The sequence below is a fragment of the Hordeum vulgare genome, chromosome 6H (assembly GCF_904849725.1).
Source record: "Hordeum vulgare subsp. vulgare chromosome 6H, MorexV3_pseudomolecules_assembly, whole genome shotgun sequence".
Lineage (NCBI taxonomy): Eukaryota > Viridiplantae > Streptophyta > Magnoliopsida > Poales > Poaceae > Hordeum > Hordeum vulgare.
In genome coordinates this window covers 468,901,376-468,910,437 of record NC_058523.1, presented here as the reverse complement: position 1 = coordinate 468,910,437, position 9,062 = coordinate 468,901,376, and positions in this window count along the sequence as shown.

The window sequence follows — 9,062 nt, the reverse complement described above, 5'->3', positions numbered from 1 at the left end:
CTGATTCAGTTTTGTTGTGAGAGAAACATGTTTGCAATGACAACTTAGAGATCATAGTTGCTTATGCCATGCTTACTTAGCTAGGAGCTTATAATGGTTTGTCTTGGATGCGCACATGAATGTTGAGATGACTGTGTTGTAGTATGATAGGATGGTATCCTCCTTTGAACGATTCAAGTGGCTTGACTTGGTGCATGTTCACGCATGTAGTTGAAACAAAATCAACATAGCCTCTATGATGTTCATGTTCATGGTGATTTATGTCCTACTCATGCTTGCACTCAATGTTAGTTAATCTAAATGCATTTTGATGATTGTTGTCACTCTCTAGTTGGTCGCTTCCCAGTCTTTTGCTAGCCTTCACTTGTACTAAGCGGGAACACTGCTTGTGCATCCACCTCCATAAACCCAAAGTTGTTCCACATGAGTCCACCATACCTACCTATGTGCGGTATCTACCTTCCGTTCCAAGTAAATTTGCATGTGTCACTCTCTGTTTTGCATGCCCGAACCGCTCATGTGGTGACAGGGGGCTATTGGTATCTTCCATGCTAGGCGTGTTATCCTCGATATGTGTTTATTCACTATCATTCATGAGAAAGGGGCTGGTAATTGGAATTCCCAGTTCCATGCTCAAATCGAAAAGATAATTGCAATCAAAACTCCCCCATGATTGATGTTGGTATGGACGGTACCCGAGGATTCGGCTAGCCGTGGAGTGTGATTGATTGGTGGTGGTGGAGTCAAAACTTTACTTTTCTGTTTGGGAACCGCCTATAGCATGTGTAGCGTGGAAGATGTTGAGAACTCTTAGTCATTGCGTTGACAATGAAAGCATGCCACCCAAAATTATTATCTCGGTTTTAAAAAGCTTGAGCTCTGGCACCTCTCCAAATCAATGCTTCCCTCTGCGAAGGGCCGGTCTATTTATGTTCCTGTCGAGTCATCCTCCTCTTACAAAAGCACCAATTAGAGAGCACCTCTGTCATTTTTATGCTTTGCTTTTAACTGTGTTGAGTATGACTGTGAGTGGATCTTCTTTGCCATCAATTACAATGTTTAGTCAGCCCTTGGTCTTTGAAGGTGCTCTGCATTTATGTTTTGCGGTCTCAGAAAGAGCTAGCGAGATACCATCTATTCGTACTGCTTCATGTTGTTTTGATTGAAGTGTTGACATCTGAGGCTTATTATTATTTGCTCGCTAGTTGATTATGCCATTGATATGAGTTTACCGTGAGACCTAGATGTCATTTGCTTTTGTGGTTTGTTTGTGATCTTGCTAAACTTCTGGTTATGAGTTAGACATAGTTGCAACAACAAGATCAAACAGAGTTCGTCAAAGTTTTTCTTTAGTCTTTTTCAGTTTGTCAACTGAATTGCTTGAGGACAAGCAAGGCTTTAAGCTTGGGGGAGTTGATACGTCTATGTCGTATCTACTTTTCCGACCTCTTTTGCCCTTGTTTTGGACTCTAACTTGCATGATTTGAATGGAACTAACCCGGACTAACGCTGTTTTCAGCAGAATTGCCATGGTGTTGTTTTTGTGTAGAAATAAAAGTTCTCGGAATGTCCTGAAAATTTACGGAGAATTTTTCTGGAATTAATGAAAAATACCTACGCAAAGATCCACCAGAGGGGGTGTGCCAGTGGGCCACAAGCCCAGGGGTCGCGGCCACCCCCCAGGTCGCGCCGTGAGGGCTTGTGGGGCCCACGTGGCTCCACCGCTTCCAAACTCAGCTCTATTTATTCCATCTCGCCCGGACAAAAATCAGAGAGAAGGATTCATCGCGTTTTACTACTTTGACAAAAATCAGAGAGAAGGATTCCATGTTCTGAGATTGATGTTGCTACTACTTTGCCATGCTTAGTGCTTGTCACTAGGGCTCGAGTGTCATGATTTCAGATCTAAACCTATTATATTGTCGCCAATATATGTGTGTTTTAGATCCTATCTTGCAAGTTGTAGTCACCTACTATGTGTTATGACCCGGCAACCCCGGAGTGACAATAGCCGGAACCACTCCCGAAGATGACCATAGTATGAGGAGTTCATGTATTCACCAAGTGTTAATGCGTTGATCCGGTTCTTTATTAAAAGTAGAACCTTAATATCCCGTAGTTTCCATTAAGACCCCGCTGCCACGGGAGGGATGGACAATAGATGTCATGCAAGTTCTTTTCCCGAAGCACGTATGACTACATACGGAATACATGCCTACATTAGATTGACGAACGGGAGCTAGTTACATATCTCTCTGTGTTATAGCTGTTACATGATGAATCACATCCTTCATACTCATCCATCTCCGATCCACTACCTACGAGTCTTTTACTACTAGTCCTTGCTACGTTACTTTGTCGCTACTACTGTTGCTACTGCTGTTACTTGTTGTTGCTGTCAGTACTGCTATTCCTTGTTGCTGCTGTCACTGCTGCTGTTACTTGCTACTTTGTTTTTACTTGTTGCAAGACTTTTCTGGAGCCGTTACCGGAGAAGAATAGTCCCTCGTCAACATGCTATTTACTGGCGCCTTTGATACAACAGTTAGGAATAGTCTGCCATCAACAGATCTTTTTCCGGCACTGTTGCTATCATACCACTTTGCTACTGATACTTTGCGTGCAGACACTAATCTTTCAGGTGTGGTTGAAATTGACAAACTCAGCTGCTAATACTTGAGAATATTCTTTCGCTTCCCCTTGTGTTGAATCAATAAATTTGGGTTCAATACTCTACCCTCGAAAACTGTTGCAATCCCCTACACTTGTGGGTTATCAATTCTGCACGGCAATCCGGCCGGCCACCTCGGCCTGGTCGAGAACTTTCCCCGCGGTCAGGAAGTCTGGTTCGGGAACCTAGAGTTAACCACTGACCCCTAGGGAGATCTTGCATTAACAAAACTCTTAGATACTCTCGAGGAACTTGCAGCCCCCGACACTTCAACATCGGAAGCCGCAAACCTCATCACCGGGGCGATCTTCGTCCCTACCTCGGCCTTAGAGCTCGACGCGCTGAACAGGACGAAGCGTGGCTCGACCGAGAACACTCTGGGAGCGACCTCGAGCGCCACCAGGGGACCGGCGACATGGGTTGAACCCGAACAACCAATCGGCGCGAGCCCCACTGAAATCCCCATGCTACAAAAGCTACTTGATCAGATACAGGTCATTAGGATGACGAACGACCAGGTTACAGTCTACGACCAGATCGGGTTTAGACCCGACGATAGGGGAATCCACATCCCACCTGTTACACACGTGACCAAGATCGAGTGCCCGGGTACGGGCTCCCTGCACCAATCACTTGAGTTAAAGACAGTTTATGTACCAATCAACGATCTTCCGAACTCACCCAACAGTTTGGAAAATCTATTTCGTCGTGACAACGCGTCGGGGCTAGCGGTAGGCCCAGCGTGTGACCTAGTTGGGAACACGACCATCGAGATCCCATGCCTGCAAATCAAGGGAATCCAAAATATTTCCCCACCCACCACCCATACCAAGCATAAGATGAAAGAGAACGACTCCTCGGCTGCGTATGAAGTCACGTAGAATCCAGGGGAATCAGTACACCACTTTTGGGCCAGATTTTGCTTTTCAACAGGACTGGAGGCTGCAACGAGCGAGGGCTTATTCATGCTTTTCAGCAGCATTGCCACGATGAGTGTATCCTCAATGCCCTCTCCCATCGCCGGATTCAATCCTTCACAGAGTTGTCGAGCATAGTGCTTAAATAGTGCGCCAGGGAAAGTACTTTGCAAATTCAGCAAATGTGCAACGACCTTAGCCTTGCCACACCAATCCACACAAGATGCACACCATCAGTTACAAGGTCGGTTAGAACCGGAAACTCGACAAAAAGAACTCATACGTGGGCTAAATCGGTCCTTGACATAATACTCGACGAGCCATGTCCCATACATTCCGCCACGCGTGAATGAAGCTGCACCCATAGCCTTTGAGCATGTTGGGTCCTCAGGCACGTCGCAAAAAGCAGAGAAAATATCCTCAATGCAACACCCTTGGAGCGTCATCCAATGGCACCGCCGGATACAAATAAAGAGATCTTAACGATCTACAACATGTTCACCTAAAAAATCAGAGAAAGAGAGCCTTTCGGGAGCTCCATCAAATCCATCATGCAGATGCGGCAAACCCATGGTCGAACACACTTATCACGTTTGACCAGGGCGACAACCCGATGGCCAGTACAGGACGGGTACCTGCCACCCTAGTCTTGAACCCCATAGTCAACGGCTTCAGACTCAACAAGGTACATATGGACGGGGGCACCGGCCTCAACCTCATTTATGAGGACACGCTTGAAAAAATGCAGTTCGGTCGATCTAGAAAAGAGCCGAGCACAACCACCTTCCAGGGTATTATCCCCGGGGGAGAGGCCCGCTACGCAGGACGAGTAGCACTCAACATGGTATTCGGTACACCCGATAATTATCGATCCGAACAACTACTCTTTCATACCGTCCCCTTCCACAGTGGTTACCACGCACTGTTGGGACCAAAGCCTTCATACGATTCCAGGCCATACCGCAGTACGGGTACATGAAACTCAAAAGGCCAAGGCCAAACGGAGTGATCACGGTGAGCAGTGATCCCAAAAGAGCCCTCCGAGCCGAAAACAAAACAACATCCCTCGCCCTGGAAGTGCTGGCACAGACCCTTGCCACAGAAGAACCTTATGGCACTATGTGTCGTGGTAGACAAAAATGACGTCATCCTCAGCAAGCGGCCCAAGTCCACATCCTTCAAACTGGCTGACGAAATTGTCAAATTCCAGGTACACCTGACACATCCCAATAAAACAACATCAATCGGGGCACAACTGGAGCCCGAAATCGACGAAGCACTATGCGCTTTTCTATGTGAAAATTGGGACATATTTTCCTGGCACCCATCACACATGCCAGGAATCCCTCGGGGACTGGCAGAGCACAGCCTGAACATAATCGGTGGTTTCAACCCTGTCAAACAGGCGTTGCGCCAATTTTTCGAACCTAAACGCCAAGCTCCGGGCAAAGATCTCGCCAAGCTACTGGAAGCCGGTTTCATTAGGAACATTAAACACCCCGACTGGTTGGCAAACTTGGTCATGGTACCAAAGAAGGATAAATCATGGCGGCTATGTGTCGATTTTAAAGACCAAAACAAAGCCTGTCCCAAGGATCCCTTTTTGTTGCCCCGAATAGATCAGATTATCGACACGACAGCCGGCCATGATTGCCTATGCTTCCTCGATGCCTACTCCAGATACCATCACATCAAAATGAAGGAATCCGATCAGGCAGCAACCGTATTTATAACACCGTACATGCCATTCTATTTTAACACAATGTCGTTCTGGCTAAAAAACGCGAGAGCCACTTACCAGCGCATGATTCAGACTTGCTTGGGGAAACAAATTGGAAAAACAGTAGAGGCATATGTAGACGATGTGGTCATCAAGACCAGACATGTCAACTAGCTGGTGGACGACCTCACGGGGACCTTTGACAATTTACGGGCATACCATATTCGGCTTAATCCAGATAAATGCGTCTTCGGAGTCCCCGACGGCAAACTCATCGAATTTGTCGTATCTCAAAGAGGAATCAAAGCCAATCCGGCCACATTATGAGCATTGTCACAGCTCACGATACCAATAGAGCTACAACACGTCCAAAAGCTGGCAGGTTGCATGGCGGCCCTAAGCCGATTTATATTGCGTCTAGGTGAGAAGGCCCTGTGATACGTCTCCAACGTATCTATAATTTTTTATGCTTTCATGCTATTATCTTGTCAAACTTTGGATGTTTTGTATGCCTTTTATATATTTTTTGGGACTAACTTATTAACTCAGTGCCAAGTGCCAGTTCTTGTTTTTTCATGTTTTTTGACCCCTTTCAGAGGAGGATTTTAAACGGAGTCCAAACGGAATAAAACTTCCGAAAATATTTTTTCCGAAACAGAAGACGATCGGGAGACTTGAGAACCAAGGCAGAGGGCCACCAAGGACCCCACAAGCCCCCTAGCCGCGGCAAGGGGGCCCGCGCCTCCCGGGCTTGTGGGCTCCCTGGGCCTCCTCTGCCCTAGGTCTTTCGCCTATATATTCCCTAAAATCCCAGAAAAAATCACGAGATCCACGAAAATATTTTTCTGCCGCCGCAAGCTTCTGTCTCCGCAAGATCCCATCTGGGGCACGTTCTGGTGCCCTGCCGGAGAGGGATTCAGATACGGAGGGCTTCTTCATCAACACCATGACCTCTCCGAAGATGCGTGAGTAGTTCACCATAGACCTACGGGTCCATAGCTAGTAGCTAGATGGCTTCTTCTCTCTCTTGGATCTTCAATACAAAGTTCTCCATGATCTTCATGGAGATCTATCTGATGTAATCTTCTTTTGCAGTGTGTTTGTCGAGATCCGATGAATTGTGGATTTATGATCAGATTATCTATGAATCTTATTTGAGTTTCTTCTGATCTCTTATATGCATGATTTCATATCCTTGTAATTCTCTTCTAGTTGTGGGTTTTGTTTGGCCAGCTTGATCTATGATTCTTGCAATGGGAGAAGTGCTTGGTTTTGGGTTCATACCGTGTGGTGACCTCACCCAGTGACAGAAGGGGTAGCGAGGCACGCATCGTGTTGTTGCCATCAAGGGTAAAAAGATGGGGTTTACATCATTGGTTTGAGTTTATCCCTCTACATCATGTCATCTTGCTTAAGGCGTTACTCTGTTCGTCATGAACTCAATCACTAGATGCATGCTGGATAGCGATCGATGTGTGGAGTAATCTCTACTATTAAAGGAGGATCTGCCGTCGTGATGGTTCGACCAGAGCGATGGTTCGACCTCTCATCCCACCCATCGATCGCATGCAGTAAAAAAATTGCAAGATCCCGCCGCAAGAGAGAACGAGTCCACCTTTCCCACCCCTTGTCGCTAGAAAAAAACTGCCACTTTCCCACCCCACCTCTCCCCACCCCTCGTTCCCGATCTCGTCTCTCTCCTTCCAAAAATCATCCCACCAGAGAGAGGAAGAAGCACAGTAAAGGCACCGAGGAGGAGTCCTCCTCCTCCCCCTACCCCCTCCCCGGCTCCCCCCTTCTCCTCCTCCCCTCGCCGCATGGATCCGCAGGGATCCATCGGCGGAGGGGTCTCTAGCGCGGCGGCGGCTCAACTTCGAGGGGATCTGCTTTGAGCGGGGTCAACGGCCGGGGAGTCGCGCCGGACGATGCGTGACGGCGGGCGTTCGCTGCGGCGGGCGTGAGCGAGGCGAGGGACGGCGGTGCCGGTACCAGGGAAGGACGGGGGACGTAACGGCCGGGGAGTCGCACCGGACGACATGTCACGGCGGGCGTTCGCTGCGGCGGGCGTGAGCGAGGCGAGGGACGGCGGTGCCGGTACCAGGGAAGGACGGGGGACGTCGGCGCGTCACGACGGTCGTTCATTGTGGAGGCGCACATGGAGTGGAGGTTTGCGCAACCAGCCAACTCGGAGGTTGCGGTCGCGTCGCCTCTTCCTCCTCCTCGCCCAACACGCAGCGTCGAGACCCCGACTCCTTCGCCCAAGCGTCGTCCTGCGAGGGCTGCGCGACCATCTTCGCCCCTTCGCCCCATCGGGATTCGAAGGATGTGAAGCCATGGCTCCTCCGCGCAAGCCCAAGTACTCCGTCCCCCCTAATTGGCATCGCACCGCGTACAGACTCCACAACCACGTCGTCAGGGATACCAGCTACCGCAAGCCCACGCCCAGTCGCTACGACAACAGGTAATCTATTCTCTCCACACCCACGACGCAATCACTTCCCTACTTATATAATCTCCCTACTGTGTTGCTTGCTTTGGATTGATTTCATTGATCAATGTATGTATTGTATATACTGAACTGAATCTCCCTAATGTGCTGCATGCATGTTGTGATTAATTTGGTCGATGGATAGTACTGAACCAAGCCCATTGTCCGTGATGCTACAGCGTTTCTGTGAAGTTTGGTCACATTGAATTTGCTACTATGCTCACCACATGAGCCAAGCATCAGAGATCACACCCCGTGCCCTTGTCGTTAGCTTTGTTGAACAGACCAGCAGTAGCATTTAGAAGATACATTTTCAGAAATCACTACAACAGAATACAATGGCCCTGAAAAACAGAATAGAATGTCGATATATGAGTGACATACTCCTTAGCATGATGGCCAAAAGGGCGAAGTGTGAACATATTACAGCAATAGACCATGCACCTAAAACATCATTTATTATCTAGGTTAAATAAACAAACAACAAACAAAATAAGTTTTCCTTGCCATTGTTTTTCTTCTTAACATTAACTTCTGATAGCGTGCAGTCTCACATGAAACATACTTCTTATATTATCTCAGAGCAAGAAATATATTGTTACCTATAGGTAGAATAGAATGATATTCATGTCAAAAGGAAGCTCACGAATGTTTCAGCCGTGTAGACTTCTATAACAGACGATTCTCAAAACGAAATCCTACTTAATACTTAGTATTTGTGTGCATCAGCTCGGCAATGTATCATCTCATACCATTAGAAGAATCCTTCTTCCAGTAATATCCATGAGGATGGTTATAAAGAATGCAATTTACAATCTGAAATGCCCATGGTTACAGATAAAATCTTAGTGCTCAACAAAATTTACGAAAAGTAGTGTATCACAAACCTGAATAATACCAAGTTGTGTAGACCTGTATAACAAAAAAAATCTCAAAGCGAAATCCTACTTAATAACAAAAACCTGAATAATTACATTGCATTGGTAGATGATACATAATTGTGAATGAAGAGCAAAAGCTTAGTGGGGTTAACATTGTGTGTGTTAGCTTCAGGAAAAAATAAAGTAATGTCTCCTTCAATTGATGTGACTTCTTGATGCCTCTCTTCAATCTTCAGTGTTGAGATGTTTGATTACTTGTTTTACACACACATTATCTATGTACATCCGTAAAACAGAAGCATTAGGTTGAAAAAAAATACGGAAATCAGATTATTAGGTGGACCACAACGAAATCAATCTCTAACCTTTTCAACGATGAAGTATA